The sequence below is a fragment of the Acromyrmex echinatior genome, chromosome 14 (genome assembly GCF_024713525.1).
Source record: "Acromyrmex echinatior isolate Ae372 chromosome 14, ASM2471352v2, whole genome shotgun sequence".
NCBI classification, from domain to species: Eukaryota; Metazoa; Arthropoda; class Insecta; order Hymenoptera; family Formicidae; genus Acromyrmex; species Acromyrmex echinatior.
This window is the reverse complement of record NC_141865.1, coordinates 9,051,463-9,076,322: the sequence shown is the minus strand read 5'-3', so window position 1 is coordinate 9,076,322 and position 24,860 is coordinate 9,051,463. Positions and strand designations below refer to the sequence as shown.

At 39.9% G+C, this 24,860-nt stretch overlaps 1 protein-coding gene across 11 annotated transcripts in view; it reads left to right on the top strand.

The window, feature by feature from the left end:
• LOC105148835 (uncharacterized) overlaps positions 1 to 24,860 on the top strand; it is a 231,977-nt gene that overhangs the window by 55,094 nt on the left and 152,023 nt on the right. The window lies entirely within an intron of this gene.

The following is a 24,860-nucleotide window of genomic DNA, read 5'->3' as shown; positions in this document are numbered from 1 at the left end:
AGCGACCGACGCATCCGAGGATACGAGGAAAGGGAGGGGGGGAGGAGGAGGAGGAGGAGGAGGAGGAGGAGAGGAACCGATTTTTCTCGATAGAATTTATAGCCGGTTGCGTCGAACGATTAACTGTTGGCGGAGTAATATGAGTCGTGCTCGCGTTCACATCGCGTTACTGATAAAAGCGTTTTCCTACGTTTCGAAAAGGATAAAATCATCGCGAAGCGACGTTCTTTGCTGTGAACAAGTCACACTACTTGGCGTCGGGTCGATAACCCGACGTTCAGCAACGTCACCTAATCTTTATTACGCGTAATACACCGAGCGACACATAATATACTTTCTAACTTTCATGGGCTTGATAAAATGGATAAAATTTCTAAAGCGAAATATCGCGTTTTCTTCCATACTTTTTTTTTTTCTTATCTGAATTTTAAAAATACACGTGATATATCTTAACATTGCATGTGCCGTAAAGTGTTTAATGCAATTTATAAAATGTCTCAGATATATAAAAAAAAATTATAAATATTACATGCACGCACGAAAAAAAATATTTAACTTTAGTATTTTTTTTTTATAGAGTAATTATGAACATATTTACATATTAGAATTTGTAATCAAATTATGATTAGATTGAAAACAAAACTTGAATTTTGTATAGTTATGAAATTATATTTTTAAGATGAAATATTGAAAAATCCTTGAGTGGAAAGAGAAGGTTGTTCTATATTTTTCAATTACGAGTGAGTCTTTGAAAACAGATGAAATCGTCGAAAACATGAGTAATTGCATTCCGTTAAGTGAAGTGGAGGTGAAACAGATTCGATCGTGAGATTTCTACATTATTCAGAAATGAGAGCGTTTTAAAGTTTCCGGCGAGAAGAGACTGTGCCGTGGTATTCCCTCGCGATTCTCCGGGATAAGGGAAACCTGCAAATGGTTGTTTCTGGAATCGAGGACACTCAGCCGCAGATTCTCTCTCGGCGGGGGATGACGGTAATAGTATTAGGGTTAGTAGCGTATCTCGAGTGGTTTGGTCTTCACGGGGACTGAAGAAGATGGCAAGGCGAATGCGATGAAGACGAAGAAGAGGAAGAAGCTGCAGTCACTGAGCAGAGGTGAAAAGGTAAAATCAACAATGAAATTGGATGGCCTCGAGAGACGTGAATCTACTTCAACGAGGCCACCTTTATTGGCTCGAATTGCTTGAAGATTCATTTTGAATTTGAATTTAAGTGGCATAGCGCGGAGAAAAAAAAGATCGATTAAAAATATTAATATTTGCATTAAAAGCCAATTATTTTCCTTGTTAATAATAAATTTGCTTTTTCCGTTATTTCTAATTATACGTAATGATTGTAATTGGTACTATTAGTAATAATATGCAAATTAATTCCGCTATAAATGATTTTTATAAATTTGCTTAATAATTATATTAATTATATTATTCAAATAGGAGATCAAATAATTAATTCAATCTGTATAAGTTGATAATTTTAATATTTAATTTAAATACGTCATACATGGGTATATATGGGTATATTGGGTTACGAAAAATACACAGTTTTTAGCGTGTCATATATGGAATATTGTGCTAAATTTTGATATAAAATCCGCATCGAAAGGATCCGAAGGATGTTAGGAAAAATACACAGTCAATTTAGGATTGAAGATCTTTCTCTCTGAACGCCATTGAATCTCAATCGGTTTGAAACGTTGCCTAGGCGTGGAAAATGACGTTAGTGCATTTCATTAGCCTCGTTCGCAAATTGCGGGCTCGACTTCCTCCTCGTAAATCATGTTTCAATATTATTTTTTGCTTCTTTAAAAATTGTTTTTCTCTTCTTATTGGGCGGAACTTGTCGGTGACTGTGGATATTGTCGGATCGCTCGCGTAATTACGTCAGGCACGATGGAAATATCGCGATGAAAATCTCGTCCGAGCTTAATTGATTGAGAATTAATTTCGCGTTGAGGAAGAAGCCGTGAAAGGTGGTTCATTAAAAATGGTAATATTTATACCCTCAATTACCCTCCCGGCCCAACCTCCTGAAAGTCGCGGGCGAAGCCGGGCTTTTTCTTCGTAAATTCAATTTCATCGTGAGTAAGTAGCTTGTTCCGGCAAAGAAAGGCAGCTCGTTTCGTTGTGTATCGACCGTGGGATAGGTAGGATCTCGAAAACTATTGCCAGGATAACAATGGCAGTTTTTAATCAAATGGACAATAATAAAACGGTCGGTATTGATCGATTAATCTAACCATGCGAAAACGTATCGTTTATTGCACATCTACCGTCTACGACAAGAATAAATGCTGATATTTATGACGTCGAAGATATCTTTATTGTACGCAGGGATAATTCACTTAATAATTTTGTCGTTTACAGTTCTCAGATTATATAATAGCGCTTGTAAAGTGTGCGGTGGAGATGTAAATCTTCATCTTAAATTCAATGCTGGAGCTTGCGAGGGATTTAAATCTCGTTTAAATTTAAAAGACGGTTCCTCGAGAGAGCTTCGCGCATCGTTTAAGTGTCGCTGATGAAAATAGAACGATAACGATCTACGTTTCCAATTATGAAATAATATTCGAATTGCTCTTTCTTTTTTTTATCCGACGAAAATATCGTAAATGCGATCTACTACATGCTCCAATTAAATGGAATTTTCTACGAGTGCTCAACATTACCTCTTTTCGTTTTGCAATCTAATTTCTCTCAAATCCTTTGAGCTTTATATTTCAGTGATAATAATTCATGGCAATTGCGAATTGTATTTTCCAGCTTTCCAGATATAGGAAAAGATCCGTAATGTTCTTTTCCATCAGTGTCGTAGTAATCGTCGTATTATCCGAGATCCGATAAAGCGTTACTCCGCTTTACAGGAATCCTCCGTCATCGTTTATAGTTTGCACAGCAAACAAGTTCACGCGAAAAACTCTCCATCGTTTCTTTTTATAAATTCAGCGTCCCTCGTCTAAGCGGTATAAAACAGCGGCGACACTCTTAAAATAGAATATTCTGACGTGGTGCGGCGAGCAACGACGGGAAAAAAAGCTTACTGACGATCTGGAACGCCGTCGTCGTCGTCGTTGTCATCGTCTTCGTCGTCGTCGCCGCCGTCGCCGCCGCCGCCGCCGTTCACGATATTATATCGGCCTCGTCGATAGAAATATTGCTACAGAAATCTCAGTCCGGGATCGTTCCTTTGTGAAGGGTGCTTGTAAACAGACCGAGCTTATCTCCTCTTCCCTTTAGGCTCGAAAACTTACCCTCTAACCGAAACCAGGTAACCTCGTCGATAAACCTTAAGTTCCGGGGACGTAGATATGTTTTCCCTCAGACGAGATGAAACGAGGGCAGAAAAGGAAATGTCTATATTTGTCGTATTCGTATACTGTACATGTACATGTAGCCTTTTAGGAATAACAAAGTTGCTTCAATTCGTAAATCTACATCAATCGTTCTAATCCCATAACGAAATATGATACAAGAATATGTGATCGACAAAAAAAAAACATCACATTATTTTCCATCGTGTAAAGTAAAAAAAAATCTTTTGTAAATTAATCGAAAATCATAGAATAATGCGGCAAATTAGAAAAGTATTGTAAAAAATATTTAAATAATAATTGGAGCTTTTTAAAAAATCGAACGATTGCGCAATAAAGCGTTCGATTATTATTACGAGCTTCGAGAATTAGTGATTGATTGATACGGCGATCGATATCGTAATTTCGCCAATCCTGTAAAACTCGGTGTGCAAGCGCTCGCGAATGAAAGATCGTTGCGCGTAATCCTTTATCTCCGGGTATTCAGCGGGAAATGCGACAAGAGCGCTCTTGTCACAACCCACCGGGGTAAGCGAGAGAGCTCGTGGTAGTACGGTGGGCACGGGATCGATGCTGGAATACGAAAACAGCGAAGGCTCATCCCCCAATTCTCTCATCCTCTCATCCTCTTTCCCTTCTTACCCGCTGCCGCGCCGCGATCACGTATATATCCGGGCTCTTTTAGCGGCGGTCGAATTGACTACGCCGTCGAGTGAGCGAGCGAGCGAATGGCGGTCCAAAGAGAGAGAGAGAGAGAGAAGAATACTAGCTGCTGCAGTTTCGGAAAGTGCAATTCCTGTATCGCCGCTTTATCGCCGTCCGCCGCCCGAGCGTAATTCCGATCGCGCTTGACTCAGCTTTCGCATAACCGCAAACCGGTCGCGCCGTCCCACTCGAGCTGCTCTCGGAATTCATAAAGGGGGCGGTAAAAGGGGGTGAAATTGTGGCGCGTCCCCGTTCTTCTCGCTTCCGCGTATTCAGCTCCGATCTTTGCGCCTACACGGTGGAAAACGACGGCGCGAGATTTTGCTCGAGTGTTTTTTTTTTTTATATATATATCTTTGCGATGATTCGATTTTTGTACGTTGCGAGATATTGTTTCGCGCACTCATCGATTAATTCAATTTGCGACTTGGAGTGTACAGGGAATGATAAAATGTATACTGAGATTCGACGAAATCTGACAAGAATTTCGCAAGTCAACCATTCCAATTGAGACATTCTTTATTAGATGATTTCGGGATATCTACTGTGTAATCAGATTTTTATGATTTCATACTTCTACGCGAGAAAACGAACGAGAGGGGGGGGGGGAGAGAGAGAGAGAGACTGAAACTGCAATGAACTCTTGCTCGCCCACGCCTCCGTTCTCATCTCTTCTTCTCGCGCTCGGCCCAAGCCAAGGGAATCAATAACTTCCTCGCGACGGAGTCACCCTCTCGTTCTTCCGCCCCTAACCAAAGAGAAGCCCCTACCTATAACTCCATAAAACGTCGGCGGAGATGACTCGCAATGCCTTTACCATGGCTTTTTGCTCACGAATTTCATAGGGATTTCAATATAATTGACGAAGATTCTGGATAAATATTATTGGGATATTTAAAGGATCGAGACAGTATTGAACGTTTTAAACTCACAAAATATAAATAGCGGATATTGTTGCAAATATCTATTGTTATTTGCAAAGGATTAATATTTTGGATTAGCATTATAAATATTTATAAATTATTCAAAGATCATAGTTTGATATTTAGAAATTGCTTAATCAAATATTGTTGATTATGATAATTTTTTTATCCAACTGCGAATTTCGCGAATTACAAAGGACATTGCCTTTGTGAGGACAAAAAACTTGGGAATATACGTTGATTATGCGATAAATTCCAATTTGTCTAGGACAACTGCATTCGTTACGATATACGTAATAGTTCGTGGAGTTAAAAAATGAAATTACGACGGACAAGCGAATGTGGCGTCGCTAATTTATTAAATTCCGGAATGCGCACTCGCGTAATCTCATCGATCGGTGTGTTTGCCCAACTGAGTGCGCCTGTTAATCTCGCGCAAATGAAATAATGGTTTCAGGCTTTATCGACGGATAATGAATTTTAAATCGGATCAGCTGACGGCATTAATGCCACGTTCATCGTGAGCTATGCTAGACTGGATTGCAAATTGGATAAAGCGTCTCGTCGTCAGAGGCGCTTCTCTGAATTTAAATAGCGTGTTCAGCGAATGTTGCAGACTCGCGCCACCGAGATATTTACTCTGAGAATTTTCGTATATTTTAAAATAAATTCAAGGAAAAGAAAATTCAACGAAAAGTACTACACTGTTAGAAACGCTTGTGAATTTACAATATCCCGACAATAAAAATGTACAATGAATTTACAAATCATGTAACACTTCACATTATTTGCAAATTTACAAAAGAAATTTGCTGTGATTTTTTTAATAATAAATTAATGCGCCGCGCATGCGCATTAGATATTTGCGTGTTTTTTATACCACAAAATGTCATTGTAATTTCACAACATAGCTGCTTAAATTTACAGCACTTTTTTCATTGGATAAAAACTTTCAACATTTTTACAACAAAAATTTCTTACAGTGTAAAAAATTCGACCAAGAGATCTATCTGTAGAAAAAATGTTTCAAATATCAATGTTACATCACACATTATATTATATGTGAATACGTATTATATATTAATATATACATTATAATATTAATATATTTAATACATTTTATATTAAAAGCATCTTTAAAAAAAGATCTCCCAAGTTACACATTTTTTTAGATTGTTGAAAAATTCCATAAAATTTTAGACATTCTGCCAATAAAATTATCGGTATTCGATTCTCATAAATATATCTTGGCGAAGGTCTTTCAATTCCGCCGCGCTTTATTTCCCCGAAAGATGCGATGGGCTTTATCATTTTGATCTCGGGTGATATTGGCGCCGCTCGCTCCAGGATTCTATATCTATATCTCGACGGTTGACACAGCTCGCTACACTTTTATGGGAGGGGGGGAAGAGGGGGGGCAATTTTGCGCAATGGGATCCCGGTAATGCGAATTTACGCGACCACGCGCCACGATTCTCCGTAACGCCGTTTTGCTCCCGTTCTCTTTCTCTCTTTCATCTCTTTATTATGATCCTGGCAAACTCTGTCGGTACGGTAATGACATTTTAAGGGGGCCAAGCGCCAGGAATCTTCCACCGACGAATTCATAAGTATTTTCCGCCAAGGCTATAAAGCACCGCGAGCTGTTCTCATGGACCGTGACCGATCCGATTACGATAGCCGAATTTATCATCCGGCCGTTTTTCCTCGCGGAAAGATAAACGGCGTTCGCGGAATGATTAATTCCCTTGGATTTACATGCGAGGCATGCGTGGCATGAAATAATCACTTTCTAAAGTTATGAGCACGCGTAATTCCATACGCGTTTTCAAGTACAAAATCTCACTCGTCACGATAATTTGTTATTTTTTCGCATATTCTTCATGGAGGTATACTTCAACAATTACGAATGTCTTTATTGGAATAAATGCTACGCTATATCGTGACATGAAAATTTTATCCATATATGAAGCGTTAAAAAAATTTATTGGAAAAGCGGCGTTATATTTTGTGCCGTGATAACGATGCAAATTCATGTAACGACGAAATAACGATAATTAATGACACAATGAACATTTTAATGCGTTGAAACATTAGGTTCTAATAAATGCGCTTAGCGGTGAATTTTCGGTATCAAGTTGACGAATCGGTTGCTCGGATTTATAGGAGGACGGATTGATGATAAATGGAATGGTAGGAAGGTAGAAGAGGAGGGTGGACGGGCCATGTTAACCTAGTTTCTGTCCAAGTGATCAATACAACAATGTTCGTGCGCCGCAGCCACTTATTCATCCAGAGCAGTTTACGCTTCGCTTCTTTTGCGCGAATAAATTACGGAGTAGCACGCTTTGCATAAACAATATTCGTCTGTTAAAGCCAATACTGTACGATGAGTATATTAATAACGTTTGCATTGTTTCCATTTTTATATGGTATATACAATCAAATGAAAATTCATTATTATTCATCAAAACGTTAACGATAAATTGCATATTTCGAAATATAGAACAGAAAAATAGAATGGACGATATTATGGCTTATGGGAATGCTATAATGGGAATTGTGAATCATAAATTGTAAATCGCGAGTATTTGCCAAACGTCTCTTCTCTTCAGAGATAAAAACCGGAAAAAGAGATACCGATTTTCTCTCGGACACCGAATCGCGTTTCACGCCACGTGACTATCTATCCGAAGGCTAGCTAGCTCGCGCTCTCGCGAAGACAATGCTATCGATCGTATTCTTATCTAGCCTTGCGCCGCTATTATCCACGTCCGTTCCTCTTCGGCGAGAAGCGCCTTCGAAGCGTGGCAGCTCGGAGACAATGGCCGGGCGGGTATCGTATCGGCCCGAAGGTTCTATTGAAAATCATCGCGAGAATGGCGAGAGCGGTCGAACATTCGGCAATAACGTAAAGATAGGAAGAAGCAAGTAGTGGAATCTCCGTCGATGGTGAACTGCGCGCGTGAAGGATCTGCGAAGTTAGTACGACATTCTCTTAATATAAAATAATTTTAGTGAGACACTTTTCATAGTTTTACAGCTTCTCATAAAAATGAAAAAGAATTCTAAATTGTTTACACTAAAAAACGGAAAGTACGCCGTGTTTTCAATTTTGGTTTTTTTTAGTGTTAAAAATGCGCAACTTTTTTTTATTTTTATAAGGAACTGTAAAATTATAGAGAGAGAGCGAGCATTATTTATTTATATTGTATTAAAAGAATGATGTATTAATTTCACAAATCCGCGCATAAATGTTTATATCTTACTATACGGGAAAAACCCGAATATTCATGCATCGTTGCCTATATTTCAGGAAAATGTATTTAACTGCTTAATGATTTTATTACATCGAGATAAATGTATAATAATACATATAATGATTACCTCTTTCCAATACAAAAATTATATTGCATATACTAAAAAAAAATTTATTAAATTTTAATACATACTATTTTGAGTATAATATATTAAGTAAACATTTACTTGGAGTAAATATTTACTTAATAAAAAAATTATAGATAAACAAATTTAATGGTTTTTGTATCAAATAAATAAATGTTTACATTTTAGTAAATATTTATTTAGAATTATTCAAGACAAATATTTATTAAAATTTAATTTTTTTTTTTCAATGTACTTTCTTCATCTAGATAGATGCAGCAATAATATTTTAATAATCTTACACACGTATATATATTCTACAGTAAAAATATATATTAATAAGTATATAAGTTTATTAATTAAATCAACATATATACATTTATATCTTTAGAGTTAATTATTAAATTACAATTATCTTTTCAAAGTGATCATTCAATTATATTAACTACTGAGATAGTCAGTTTAAAAAAAAAAATAGCTGTGTCGTAATACAGGAGTATTTAGACGTGTTCGTTCTAAAAAAAAAAAACTGAGGTAGAAAACGAAGGTATTCATGACGTCGTATAAACACGCGAGAGCGAGAGATGCGGGCGGCATTGTGCGTTTTAGCAACACGGCGACGCGCCATTGCAATAACAGTAAAACAGCAATATTGTTTCCCCGCGCGGCGTATCCGTTCAGAAATGCACGTCCGTAGAGGATCATCGGTATATATCACCGACACTGTCGTTATGCGTTCGCGGTAAAATCACGCCCGCAGTAACGCCGCCCGCTTTTCTGCATCGAATATTTTATCGGCAAGAAGCACACCTGGTACCCATCTCGCCGTTATCGTCCTTTATTTGTTCATTCGAGGCCGTTCCAGAGTCCGGACGATTTTATCATATCGCTACGGAAATTCGGCTCGTTCTCGCGACGTAATTCGACGAACTTGCTTTAAGCGCGTCGCGTATAATTCTATTTCATATTTATCTTACGTTTCTTTTGATATATCGATTATACGTTTTTGTCATGGAATATTCAGGTTTTTATCTCTGATTAGCTTTTTACTTATTTGAATATCTCACAAATTCATTCGCTAATACAAAATTCCAGATGAAGAAGTCTTTGAAGCAAAAGTATATTTGTCGCGTAAATTTTTTGCCATTCTTCGTTATATTAATATTACGTTTTTATGAAAAATCACAGAATGAAAATATTATCTCTTCTCGGTTATTTAATGTCTTAAATGTGTTAAAAAATGATTAAATAATTTACTAACGGGAATGCCTTAAATCAGATTGTTCATAGCATCATTTATCAACATTTTGAAGCTATGATAACTGAAATGGTGTGAATTAAACAAACGTATGATTTTTAAATTGTGTCACTTTTGAAGAGAAAGAGCTATCGAATCTTTTCATGTCCTATATATGATCGATGTTAATAGCCGCACGATCGAAGATGTGCGCGATCTTCAAGTTCAATAAATCGATTTTATCGATGAGCGTAACGACAGCGATAAAAGTCCAGGAGATTGCCGAGACATTGGTACGATACGGGATGATCGTTTCCGTACAACAAATCACAGGCGTTAACGTCAAATGACATCTTCCTTCTCGTGATTCTTTCATCATGAATGTTTCCATCGCGCGGCGCGATGTACCGATGACGACCGGTCACGACGACGTGGCGAGTTTCTAATGTACCCACGTGGCGCAATATTAGCAGCTTATGAAAGGAGGTAATCATTTTCTCATGATCCTTCGTTCCCTTGTACATCTCGAGTATCGCTTTCTACATTGTTTAACGATCGTTTACATCGCGTACGTTAGAATCCTGAGTTAGCGAAGCTATCAAACGCTGGTAACTAACAATGTACTGTTCCTTTACTTGATCGTAAAATTACAGGCGAGGAGTAAAAGCAAAGTTCGAAATACCGATCAATTTTTATTGCGGAAACTTGCCTCGCGATAAGCTCTTAATCTGGAATCACTTGTAACTTAAAAACTATCCGAGCATCGAGACTTTCGTTAGGAAAGAATCGGTTTCACATTAATCAATATGTTATTAAAATTCGCAATAAGTATTAAAATTCACGAGGACATTCGTGTGGGCGAGCATGGCGGTTATAACTTATCGTGATCCGCTTAAGGATCAGTCTTGGACGAGTGGATTCTCAATCTCGCGAGTTCCATGGTGAAGAGAGAAAGAGAGTGAGAGAGAGAGAGAGAGAGAGAGAGAGAGGCACGCTGCGGAAAAATAGTAAACGATAATAAAATGGAGGTTTAACGGATCATAAACATTACTGCCGCAACGAAATTGGATCTGCTCCGCGCAGTATATCGCGGTGCATGAAATCGCGGATTAATTTCACGGATGAAAGCAGCGCAGAGAAGATTGGGGCGGATTAACGACGTTATGATTGCCTTTGATGCTGCATTGCTCGACGCGCGGCACGATCTCACTGCGCTTTCGATCCCGTAATTTGTGGACATTCTCTCCTCGTGGGAGGAAGGACCACGGCGAGAGAATGCCACGTTTCATTCTGAATGCACGCGCGTCGGCAGCGTCGGCGGCGACGATGGTTGGTGGTAGTGCAATGCAATCCCGGTGTATAACGCCGGGGCCTTGTTCGAACGCGCTGAAGCCAATTAACTGTAACCCGCGGGATCTGCTTGCCAAGTCGGGCTTACCTAAGTAATGCTGTACGAAGCCCTTCGTCGGGAAGGGTTCCGCAATATATGTTAAGACCAGACAAGAAGCGCGCATTCGCGATGCCGCTCGATACTCATCGTATCGCTCTATCGTGCTCTGTTGAGAATTCGATTAACGTCGAGTAAATACGGATAACATCAACGCGGTGAGAGAACATCATGGTTACCCTCTTTCCTCCTTTAATCCTCTCTTTCAACGACACCGCTATATCGTAACAATAGCTACCACGAACTCCTCTTGGAGGTAATTTAAGAATTATCTAACGATTCATCTAATACATGCGTCTAATGCGTTCGTAATTCGTATTATCTGGTTAGAGATAAGAAAAAGGAAGAGAAAGAAATACGAATTTCTGACGGATACGTGGCAGTAATGGGGAGGGGAGGAATTCCCGCAACATTGTCCGGAAATCGGTCGAGATTGTCCCGTTAATTGCACGCGATCTACATTTCTGGGAATTGGCTAGTTAATCGGGTACTTTCACCGGTGTAACTGGATTGCTACGCAAATATTACGTGTATAGTTATGCGCTCGAGTGCGGAATGATCCTCGGCGAGTGCCGAGATAGTGCTGCAACTGAGTTTGCATTGGTTAGTTAACTGGAAAATTAGACGTTGTACTCCGGCCTATAAGCGTCCCGGCGCGGTGCATAAGTGCACGCGTGCAATTACCAGGCGGACTGCAACTGAAAGCGGATAGCCGGGGCTATCCGATCTATCTACCCCACGTGCAGGAGGCAGGCCAGGCAGCGGATATCGCGTGCGGACAATGATCGCAAATTAGTGATTGCAAATTATTAACGAGCCGTGCAGCCAGGCGTGACTTTCGTCCAAGTCGACCTCCTTCGGATGTCTGCTGCGATGAACCGTCATACGACGGCTGCCATATGAATGCGTGCCGTATGAATTTCTCCAAGAAATATCATTTTTTACTATCAACCCTATACAATAACAACTAAATTATATTTAATAAACATGTTTACAAAGAAAATCTCACATAAAAATCTCGATAAAAATTTTTAATAGAGAGGAAGAGATCTTTGGTGGACATTACATAAATGTAATATTAAAAGTAGCCTTTCTAGACTATTTAATTTATATGCGCGTGTATAAAAGAGATATACGCAAAATATCATGTTGACGTTTCAGAACGATTAATGACGCGGAAGAAATATTATTTTACACGGAGTAAAATATTAGTTTGGACATGTGCGGAATTACGATTATCTGTCTCTGTCAAGAATTGACGCATTTTTCTCTCTTTCTCTTTCATTCGGTATACTTGTACATTTATTCGTAGCTCTTGGACATCTCGTATATTATTGAAATTTGTTTTCATGCTCGAGGTATGCGCGGGCACAGCCGGCATTCCGTTTCTTTCCTTTTGTCTTTCCAATTCTTTGTTCTCGTCGCTTAGAAGCGACGAGACTTGTACGACATATCCGCACCTTGACGAGGAGGGTCACCTGGAGTATGGTGACCAGGTATCCTCTAGCACTCGAGCGTTCCGCTATCGTCGTAAATTACGAGTGACTGACAGACATCAGCGAGGAATTCTAAGGGGGTTCTCACAGCCGCTGTTTTGTATCGTGCTCGGCGTGCAAGACCGTTCTGTACCTCGCTCACTTACTGTCCATTATTATGATGGTAATTATGGTGCTATTATCTGGATAAACCGCGACGCGTACCGTAATAAACCTCAAAGTTTCTTAAGACAGCACAAAAGACTCGGGACTATTCGGTACGAGTTGTAACGTTGTCTTTGCTGTGATCGATTGGTTTTCCAGTTTCTTCAACCGTCATGTTTAGATACTTATACGCTGTTAACCTTTAATTAGTCACTTTTTTATTATTATTATCTATTTTGCGAAAGTGATGAAGATTGTCATTATTAACTAAAGTTTAATTCCAATTGTCGATGAGCGGAGTTGGAAGACTCTCGTCATTCATCGGCGGTATATTCCTGGTCGTCGTTGATCTTAAGACGACTCGATATCTCGCGAGGCGAGGAAGGAAATGGAGTGGATTTATAGCCGCGCCAGAGGTGGTGTTCGTGAGATCGGCGAAGACGAAGGTAAGGAGGAGGAAGAGGCCACGTAAGGTCGCGAGCGAGCGGCCATTATGCAGCAACAATAGCCTCATTGTCCACTGTTTGCAATGTGACATGCCTAAGAGGCCTAGCTGAGGCATCTCGAGATGGTATCGCGCGATATTATTGTACAGCGTACATACTGCTCTCCGTTCGCTTTCCTTACTAGCTTCTTTCCTCATACTAGCTCCTATCCCGTCGTTCGCTCCTCTCGCGCCGAAACGTCTCTCGCCTCCTTTGATCGTCCGTCAACTCGTCGCGAAACATGAACGAAGCCCAGCATGAAACTCCTAATGAAAACCCCGATCATGACTTGAGCGCGCGACTCGATGGCGAACGATCACATAGGAAAATCGAACAAACGTGCTAATTAACAAATCCGATACGCAAAAAAGCACGAGAACCGGATAATCGTTCGCTGCTCACTCGTCAAGTGAAACTTGTCGTAAATTATCATCTCGGTAAAAAAAAAACCTTTTTTTTTTCTTTTCTAGAAAAATATTATAGACACATTTTTTCATTATGCAATATAGTGATTTTTAAATGATTTGTCAAGTTGTTAAAAAAATTTGGATGATACCATGTATGTGAAAGGTGGCATTCTATTTAAATCTTTTATAAGATGATCACGTTTCCTATATACGAAGCGTTAATCGCGTGTTTTCGTCATAAGAGTATGATTAACTATTCATCTTGACGGTTTACATTCGCGGTAACCGCGAAGTTTTTGCATTATCGCGTGTGACGAGTGAGCGAAGCAGGTTTCGCACCAACGCGAAGGTCGTGATAAAAATCCTTTGCTCCAGATCCATCGATTTGCATTCTAATCGAGCCGTGTAAAGTTTTCATTAGGACGTCGCGTCTTTTTATCGCGCGGACGGTGTGAAATCGATGTGAAACGTGAACGTGAAAACAATCGCCGATTTTTCGTGTCTAATGGAAGGCGCATTAACGAAACCTACGTGTGCACCGTGATAAAAAAAAAATATATATGACTCTGGAGAGCTTCATGGCGAAATGATATTCCTATCCGTGATAATCGTGACAAGCGCATGCAAAAAGGTCCAGAGACCTCGAGACTTCAGAAGTCGAGAAATGCGATCTTTGTCCCTCTTTGCTGACTCCCTCTCCTTTATCGTTAATAACTTGGCGGGAGCGCATTCGGTCGGCGAAAGGAGTGAGATCGGAATGCCGTCCGTGCAGGAAGTGCACGATCAACCTGGCGTTAGTCTCCAGCCGGAAGTGGCGATATTCAAGAGATGATTGACGTGAAGTCGATGGGGAAAAAATTTGTGAACGTATGTGTGATTGATGCGGAAATGGGAAAATGTATTATGCGAATGATATTTTCCGGAAGTTGGTCATTGTGATAAATATATAATAGAGAGAGTATCTTCTGTTATTATAAATGCAATGGGAAACGTCAAAGCATATTATTCCAGCTATTTACATACATTTATACATAATGTATCACCCTGCGGAAGGAATTTGCAGGATGAATATGTTACAACGCAAAATTTTATTAATAAAATTATTATACTTTTTAAATTATGAGCGGAAAAATTGTGTGAAAATTGATTTAATTAATTCATAAATTTAAAAGAATTGTACGTACAGTTTTATATGTATATAAAACATGATTTTTTTCTTTCTTTTTAAACTTATTCTATTCAAAATTATTATCATCCTGCATTTTATGAGCTAATTTAATTTTGCTATCCAAAATCATCTAATTTTGTTGTCTAAAATTATTGTTTGTATCGCATTTATTTTATGACATGATTTTATGAGTGAAAATTTGATAATGTGATTCCCCCCCCCCCTACTCTAATCTTTGTAATTAACGAAAAGATTATCGTTAACAAGTTGCTATTTGTGAATGAGTAAATCGAATCGAATAAGTTTATCAGCAGGTGAAGTTTGTTTTGTTATCACATGACCGATATCACATCATAGGACTCAAGCGAGATATTTTTGACATAATTAATCTTCCGACAACTAGGGACTTTAAAGGCATATTAATATTTTGATTGTAAATTTTAACAAATTTAAATCTGTGAAAAATAAGTGAAATACAATTTGATTTACGATGATAAAATCTCGTTGTAAAAGTTTGATAAGTATAATACCTGCACTTTTTCAGACTTTTATATAATCTGGAATATAAATAAAAAATTTGCTGTTTCTCGAAAACTTCTATTGCTATGCAAAAGAGTTAAAATTGTTGTCGGTGGACGATTAACAATTCGATATTATATAATACCACTACAATTTGATGAACCAAAGTTATTGATAAATAGCAAAGAGGACATTAATGAATCTTTAAAAAAAAAGAACAGCACAGTGTTATAAAAAGATATGATAAATTACATATCACCTTCACGTGTCGATTAATAGAAGTTAGATTTGAAAGATCACCGATATCCCGTCGATATATACAAGAGAAGGCAATCGCGCGTTTCATTGTCGCAAGGATTGTTAGATTGGTGTGGGTGCAGCTATTCTAAATAAGTTTAGCCGGCTGGGTTATTGGCCTGCGGTGAACCTAACGGCATGCCAGCCGGCATGCGGCGTTTGTGACATTGCGATTGCCGTCACCGTCGACGGAGGAGACAGAGACGACGACGCGACGCGACGCGACGCGACGCCGAGAGCAGCGCGTCACTTCGCGGTCTTCGACGGAGACGAGCGACGCTCCGCGACGTGTACATTACGGTTCTTTTCTGATTCCGCGAAATGGCATACGCGAATACGCGCGATATCGCCGCGAGAGACACGCTGAAACGAGGCCGCAGCCTGCGGTAACGGTAAAACACGGCGCGCATGGAGATCCCGACGGAAATACTTGTGTATGTCCGAGCGCAAACTCGCGCTGACGTGTAAAAGATCATCAGACTTGTGCAGTGCCGTAAGCGAGCTTGTCTCTCTTACGGATTAAATTAACTTTGTGCAGAAACTTTTTTCAAAATACCAAGAGTTTGTTAATCGAGTTTAAAGAGAATTATCAAGTCGCAAAAAAAGAAAAAAAAATGTATCCTTTTGTCTAATTAAATGCAAAATTCGAAATTAAATTATGACAAAGCTTGAAGTTTTTATTTGTTTAGTATAGATTATGAAAAATAATATTAGCATATCGCAAACACACGGAAAATCTCTGCTCGTTCGGCATCATAACTATACGTTACTGCAGCTTTGACTTGACGAGATATGCTTTTCGATTAAAACTTCATTACAGATGAGAGGATAGAATCGTGAGATATATTTATCCCGACGGCCCGATAGAACATTTTATCCACTAGGATAGCTGATGGAATCTAGGAAATCACTTCCGGAATTGTCCGGCATGCTGCTCATCCGAAGATATCTCGTGCTCTCGCGCGCTAGTTCTCGCAACTATCGACAGTCACTGCTAAAATCGGCCGCCTCGGCGGTTTCGAGGATACCGTAGGTAGACTACGGCATTCTCGGCCACCTCGATCGACCGCAAGGAGCACCACAGCATCACCGTCGAAGCGCGGTCGGTAATGCCAGGAAATTAGCGCCGGTCCGATAGCAAACACAATTATGCGACAAAGCAAAGGTGCACGGAGGCAAACACTAATTTGTGGCGCAAACAGACGTAGCCACCCTAAGCTGCGAGATAAACACCAAGGTGTAGGCTTATCCGACTTAACAGCTATTATATATCCATTTACAAGTTGGCTATGGGTCCCCCAAACTATTATGGTATGTCTCTTATACCGTTATCTTCCACCTATCGTTTCTTTCTCGTATTGTCTCGTCGAAAAATATTAACAATTGTTAATTTGTCTGCGATTTTTCGCAATTGCATTTAACAGAAATTCTTGATTGAAGTTACTGTTTCATATTGTTGATATATTTTTACGGGAAGTTCAAAATTACGACGCATTTATTAACGATGAATTAATTACTTATTTAATTATAAAGTTTTAATTAATTTTGTTTAATTAATTAGAGTTTTCTACCGAAACATTTTTGTGACATAACAATTGCAAATTTCTACGTCTTTTATTACGAACGGAAACCTGTATTAATCGTTAAATACGGAGATCGCTCGTAATTAGAAGCCGAGAATAAATCCCGTTTTACATAGACGTGGTATTGTGAAGCGGGTCGGGTCGATGTTGCGTCGTCTTGATACTAAAATGCATCGGCAATGGCGCATCTCCTGGCTCTTATTGTACGCGGCGTCGCGTCGCTGCGTTTCGCCCCGCGACGCCGCGACGCCGCGCCGACGCCCGCGCGCTAGTGTAATAAATGCACGTTTGCAATCTGGGTTTACTACCAACGGCCCGTTGGCCCATTTTCGTCCCACTTACCCGGCGTTGCATGTGCATGTATGCAAGCTGCCGCGCTCGTGAACACCCGCCGGTTTCGTTCCACGGAAGCCCCGGGGCTTTTGTTTTCATCTGTTATCGTTGTAAGTCCCATCCACTGACTCCAATTTACTTGATGAAAGCACGTGCTTACGTAGCACGCGCTTTTGTTCTGCCGATATTTCTACGCTATTCGTCGCGCTAACGAATGCAGGTCGTCCATAAAAAGACCTTAATTACTTTGCACAGGATCAGTCGGAACAATTGTTACGATGAGATTAATTTCAAATCGTGGTTCTCTAACAATGAAACGTGTATTGAAGTTAAAAAATAAATTTTTCTTTTCATCGAGAGAGAGAGAGAGAAGGAAAATTTGTTGGGAAAGTAATAATGTATTAATAATATTGTTAGGAAGTATAGCGGTACCTAACAATTATTATTAGTTGTGCCAGTAAGTTTTTTTTTATCGTAAGATTTACATAACTATCTGGCGTGATGGTAAAAAAAAAAATATTTGCGCGAGTGCGATCAGTTTGATTTTGATCGATCTCCGTCTTCTTTCACAGTGTTAAATAAAATTTTTGCGGTTTTCACGCCGATTTCACTTCGGTATTCGACGAAGCGCAACGCGCGGTGCACTTCCGCATTCCCATGTTTATCGGCACACTGCCGGTCAGCGCACTCGAAAAGAAATTTACGACCGTCGGTGCTGCACCGATGTCGGCCGCGACCGTAGATTAAACCGCGGTTTAACATTGTTCCTGAATCTCCATCGCTCTTTCTCTCGCGATGCGCGAGCCGGGACGTTTCGCGAACGGATCATTAACGGTCCGATCGTTAAATGGATTCCGTTTCGTTGGACGAGGAAGTCGTTCCTGATCTTTAGAAACTTGCCTTTCGTGCACGCGGAATAAATTATGCTCCCATGCCTCTTTCGCCACGAAGCGAGGATTCTCGAACCGAAGATCTCTCCATGACGCCGTCATTATTCAGATGTTGTCTTTCGTAACTACTCTCACAGAATGTGATATAATCCTTTTGGAAACATTGTTAGAACTTTTACCGATCGGTAAATATTTAGGTACCTAAAGGAAAATGAGTTCATATTGAAAAAAAGTTTACTAAATCTCAATACATATTTCTTTGAATAGTACAAAGTAAACATTTACTTACAGTAAATAAATATTTACTCCATAGAAAATGATAGTTAAATCAAGTTAATGGTTTTTGTATTAAACAAATATATGTATTTATATTTAATAAATATTTACTTAATATTTACTCAAACAAATATTTATTAAAATTTAGTATTTTTTTCAGTGTTTAGATACTAAGCGAGGTCTCTGAGTTGTGGATCAGGATCCGACAGTAATTCTATCGGACGCGAAAATAGCAGTAAATTATATATATTAATGATAAAAATCGGGACGCGCGATTAATTCCGGCGATGACATTGGAGCGAAGGTTTCGAGCGAGGTCGCAGTTTCGTTCATTCCACTCGTCGCGTCGCGACACGTCGCGGCCGTTTTGAATTTGGGTCATGGCGCCGCGCGATGCACATTGTTCTCAATTCCACGCTTTCCTCGTGAGCCGCTCACCATTGCAGTCCGTCTTGCAACGCGGGCCTTTGTGTCAATAACAACCACGGTGTATCCGGGCGCACGTTCGTCTCTGCACGCACACGCACCCGTCGACGTCGACGTCGGCGTCGGCAAGCTCGCGCGATACCGACCAACCGTCTAGAAACGAGTCAATGGACGAGCTGTGGCTTCAATGCGGACAACTAATTGTTTCGCTTGCCTCGGTCTTTGTCTTCGAGTAGACGAGAACGAGTTACGACGAGACGTGATCACGAATGGGAAAACCAAGCATCAATCCAGCCACTGTACCTTTTTAAACAGAGAATATTTATATATCGACTTTCGCGACTGAAAAATAATATCTTTTTAAAAAAGCGATTTTAGAGAGTAGGGTTTTACGTATTATTATGTCAAGCTATTTTATATCACTTGTTTTTATATATAAAATCAGCCGAATAAAATATCTTATTGAGTTGTTATTGAATTGTTCCGTGAAATGATAGAAAATGAATAATAAAGGTTTACTATTTACATAATTTAAAGCTCGTTTATTGTAATGACCTGGTAGAAGCCTCTTATTTTATTATTGAATTGTATTGTCGAGAGATTGAAGGACTCTAAGCAAGACTGGAGCAAGTCCATAATTTATAAGATCTTCTTAGATTTTACATTTGAAATGTGACTTACAAATTGTAGACTTACGTTGCTCTTCAATTGTCAAAAGCCTCTCTGGCTGCATAATGCACGTAACGTATTTCTATATACATGTATTACGCCGACAATAGCTGTTCCATAAAACCTGAAACTTTTGATCGTGCAAGGGCGACCGTCGTCGAGCATCACCTCGACGCGAGGTAGAAAAGAGAAAAAGGATGAGAGAGAGAGAGAGAGAGAGAGAGAGAGAGAAGACAGGAGAGAGGAGCGCCTTGTGAGGCGAGAATTCGGGGCTCGGCGTTACAGAAACATGTTTGTAACCTACCCGGGCAGGTTTCGGCCGAACATTTGTAAGATAACCCGTCCAACAGCATACCCAACGATCTCTCTCCTCGGCCTAATTCTACAGCCATCTACCTCGGGCGCGGGCAAGAAGGAGAGCTCTCGTAATCGTGTGTTTCTGATAGAGCTACACAACGAAGATGACGAAAACCCTTTCACCTTCGCAACTGTCACGTATGACCTTATGAATTCAGGGGTCGTAAGTAGAGACCGGAGGATCGTGTCAACATGAAAAGAAGCGAAACTCGTGTTCTCCATTTTTTTCTTTTATATTGAGTTAAGCACGCTTTCTTATTCCGACATACAGTATCATCGCGATGAAATAAAATAGTAATACAAGTTAATTCGATTTTATAGATGCTCGCGAGTTTAAATCCACTTCATTAGCTCTGGATGTTATTTTTGCGAATAATAGTTCATTTATTTTTGTACCAGATGTTGTATGCGCTCGAGTACGAATTTATCAAACAAGAGATCGGTACTTGAGCTCCATTAAAGCAATTAAACGTTAGTATCGAAGATATCACATTTTACTTAAATGAGGTTTATTGCTGCTCAAATTGAATTACGAAGTTTCGAATTTCTAACTATAATGGAGACCCGGCTACTTTCCAGATAAACTCGATTTGGAAAACGTACTTCGTTTAATCGGCAAATTGAATTTCACGAGTAATTGAAATCGGATAATTGGTACCGAGTACCATCGACGAGGCCGGAATGTCGCGGAAAACTCGATTACACAGGTTCGAGCTTCCTCGTGCAAACCTTGTGTGTGTGTTTCTTATGTAAGAGCGTGTAAGTGTCTTATCTCTAACACCGAAAATTAATCTCGTAAAATTTATTATGTGTCTTTCTCCCCGATAACGTTATTGGCTCGAAAATGTATAAGATAATAAATAAGAATTATTTGTCTGATAAGAGAAAGATATTTTCTCAGAATTTTATTCGTAGAAAGAGGTTTGAACGTCCAATCGGAACAACTATTACAAGATAAGTAGAGGTCCTCGATGTAATCCTCGATACATTCAAATACGTTTTTATTCGAAAAATAGAATTCTGCGTCAAGATTTTCAAATAATCTAAAGCCTCGGAGAACTGGACTTATGTCATCCCATAATTTACGGAGCCTGTTTTCTCGATTGTACAATGATATAAATATATCAAAACCAATAACTTCGGATTCAATTCCTTCTGCTTCTTCGATACGGATTTACGCAAGCATTGCAATAATAATAGCTACAATATAGAGGGAGAGAGAGAGACAGCTCGCACATTGTCGAGATATCGACAGGCGGCGAGATGTGTATCCTGAGGCGAGCGAAATTGCTTGGGCGTTCGTTTTAAAGATGCAATTTCCTCGAGACTCAACTTCGTCGCGCACACATTGCTTTATAAATAATCGTCATCGGTACGACTCGTTATTGGACACGAATCGGAGCACCCCACGGTTGCCGACACCACGATTGCCGATCTCGATGTCGAGAGAGATCGGATACCTAAATTATGACTTACGACTTGTAATTTGCGCGCGTCTGTCCGGTCATTTCGGTCATAAATCAGTCGTCGAGCATCCTTACGCGGCGAACTCGGTGTCTCTTTCGCCATCGCGGAACCTTCGCCGCGCCGTCGCGATCTCAGCTTTCGTATGTCCTTCGTATGTCGCTGCACTGACACGTCGTCGGTGAATAATTTTTCATTTGTCCGCGACGACCAACACAGTAATATTTCGAAACAGCATGTACATTAATTCGTATGCTTTCGTCGGTGCGATGTGATGAATTGCAGCCGCTGTCGTTGATGCATTTTGACTCGAGATGATTGCAGTTCGTTTAATCGCAAGCTTATTTCGCATGTAAGAAATGAAATAAGGAATGATCCTGTCATACCAATGAGTAGACAGTTCAAGACAGTTATTCAATATGAGTATAAATTTAAATATATAACATAATATAATATAATATTATTTTTCGATATTTTATTACCACTATATTATTATTTAATTAGTATGCTATTATATAATCGTACAAACATACAATAGGATTGTACAAGCACATATAAATATTTCGCATGGCGAGTACGATAAAGTATGATTTTCGAGACAAATCGAATTACTATCAAGTCCGTGTTTGTTTGTATTTTTCGGCTTCACGAAGCGAACGATTTTTTTTCCTCTCGACGAATACGTATCGGTGAGACCACCAACCGCTGTTCTCGCTCGAGAATGTTTTTGTCCCTCGCAAGCAGAAAATTGGCCGTCGAGCGGCGCGGTGCAAAACACGAGAGGAGATGCATCTTTCTTCCCTTTTCTGCTTTTCGGGGGTCCGCGTGCATCGCGCGGCATTATCATAATAACTGGTAGCCCAATAAAGCTGCGGGGCAGCTCATCGGCCGGCGAACCACCCTGATGCTTACACACACACACACACACCATTGCGAGAGCGCGTATACGTTCACAGACATACCGGCGTCGAGACACGAGGAGGCCGAGCGAGCCGGGAACTGGTTTTGCTCTCGACGACGATCAACGCCCAAGGCTTGTCACGATGCCCCACGAACGATCGTGCGCGCGCCCCGACAAGCCGCTGCTTAAACGAAACTCACACGGATCGCCGCTTTATACCGTCGATAATGCGATTCGACCGAGTCGGAGTAAGAAATAACAGCCGCAGCGGCCCCTCGGGATTTCGAGGGGGGGTCCTTTCTCCCTAGCCTTTCGGAGCGAAAGTATAATTAAACGGCTCGCGCAATGATCGCGCGGTATAAATAAAGCTATTACGCGAGAGCGAGATTAAAACCAATCTCGCTCTCTGGATTTAATCAGTGATTTAGGATCGCTCGAATTGCAATTTCAAAACGCAACGGAACGCAAGAAGCGCTCTCTTTTGTGAAAAGCGAGAGTTTAGCTCAATGTGAAATTTTGATAAAATATATCGACACACACGCTTTTAAGCTGTAAAAGCTGTTATATTTTATATGTACCCATTTAATTAGTTACATGTAATTGATGTAATAAATCATGAAGCTACACATTTATCATAATAAATTGATAGAAAACTGTATAATATTATGGAAAATTAACGTATATAGCAATTTTAAGTAGATTAAATTAAAAATGCATTTCATATCACTGGCTCACTTTTCTGGATACATATAACTTAATTTTAAAAAATTGTTTAAATGGATTAACTCATTTGTGCATAATGTCGTTTAATTAAGAGATCGCTTTTAAAAATGTGGATATCATCCAGGGCACGTAATATCGCAATTTTTTCGCGTTCATGGACTCGCCAGGCGCATCTCTCCGAAACGAAACAATTAACGAATCCTTGCTAATGAACAAAATTGTCGGGCCCGTTGCGGATCGTTCCGCATGTAACCGAAAGGAAAATAGGATAAAGCGGGCGCTAAATGGGGCAATTATACACTAGAACGGGGATGAGGGTGCGCGGAGGAACGCGCAAAGTGGACTTGGTGGGGTGGTAATGACAGTACTGTAGAGTACGAGGATGTGTTGGGACACAGTTTCCGAGGGAGGTTCACCAGAACCAGGAATTATGACGCCGGAGAGTTTCTTGGTTTTCTATTTCTCTCTCTCTCTCTCTCTCTCTCTCTCTCTCTCTCGCTCTCGTTCTTTCTCTGTCTTTATGAACTCGACATGGAGTTTCGTTGTTTCACCGTGCAGCGAGAAAAGGAATGCGCGCGTAAAAACGCTGCCGGGCTTTGTAACTCGATTTGACCCTTTGACGCTCGCGTATGTAAATGCAAGCGGTGCGGCGTAACGGCGAGGATGGCGTTACATTAATTGCGCGCGTCGAGAGATGACCAGCGAGTCGCGCGGTTCGTATAATGTCCTCAGCGTGACACGCGTCACGTTACATGCGAGCGCTTCTTCGAGCGACTTAGTAGATATGAATATTCACTAGTAATTAAAACCGAGACCTCGTTTCACAACTGTGAGATCCGCAGTATTATGTCACGACTGTTTCTCTTACGCGTTAGAAATCTTTAATTTATATCGTAATATTTTTACGAGTTAATGTAACTACATGGAAAGAGAACGATTTTATCGAAACATCTTTTAAAAATTTAGCCAGATACTGATCTGAAAATAATTTTGTTGGGCCATCAAAATAATTATGTAGGAAATTTAAGCATAATGAGTAATGCTGTAAAAAATTTTCTAACAGCGTCCTATTATATGTAATTATTTTTATAGTTTAACAAAATTCTTTTCGGATCTAGCTTTGTTAAATTTTTAGATGTTTCAACAAAACTGTTCTTTCTGTGTAAAATTGAAAATCTAATTTTTATGAACATGTTCGCGTGCATGAATTATTTTTAGGCTGAAATCAGAAAGTGTCACTTTTGATAAATGACATTTATCTAAATATTGTGTCGATTACGTAACACTTAATTGATCCTGGTTCAGTTTATTACTGTGAACATTTATTTTTGATTTACGCTCTGCAATGTTATCATAATCAATGGTTCGATACCTCTATGGCGTACATCATCGGGCAACATGCGAACAATGTTTGCGGAACAGGCCAAATACCTGTCGGTGGACTGTAATAATCCGCGCCGATAATTAATCTGCCAACGAGACAACCGACGTGGCAGGTACCGGTTCGAGGTTGACAGCGATTGATCTAGGACCTAATAATCAGCTGGATATTAAATGTCGTCCCGACGATATATAATTTCTATCGTTGTATCTAATGCATACAGTGTCAGCAGTTGTCAACGGAAATCTCGTTTCGTGTAATTGACAATTGGAAACATTCCACGAAGTAAAGTCGTGCAAAAAAAAATTGGCACGTTTT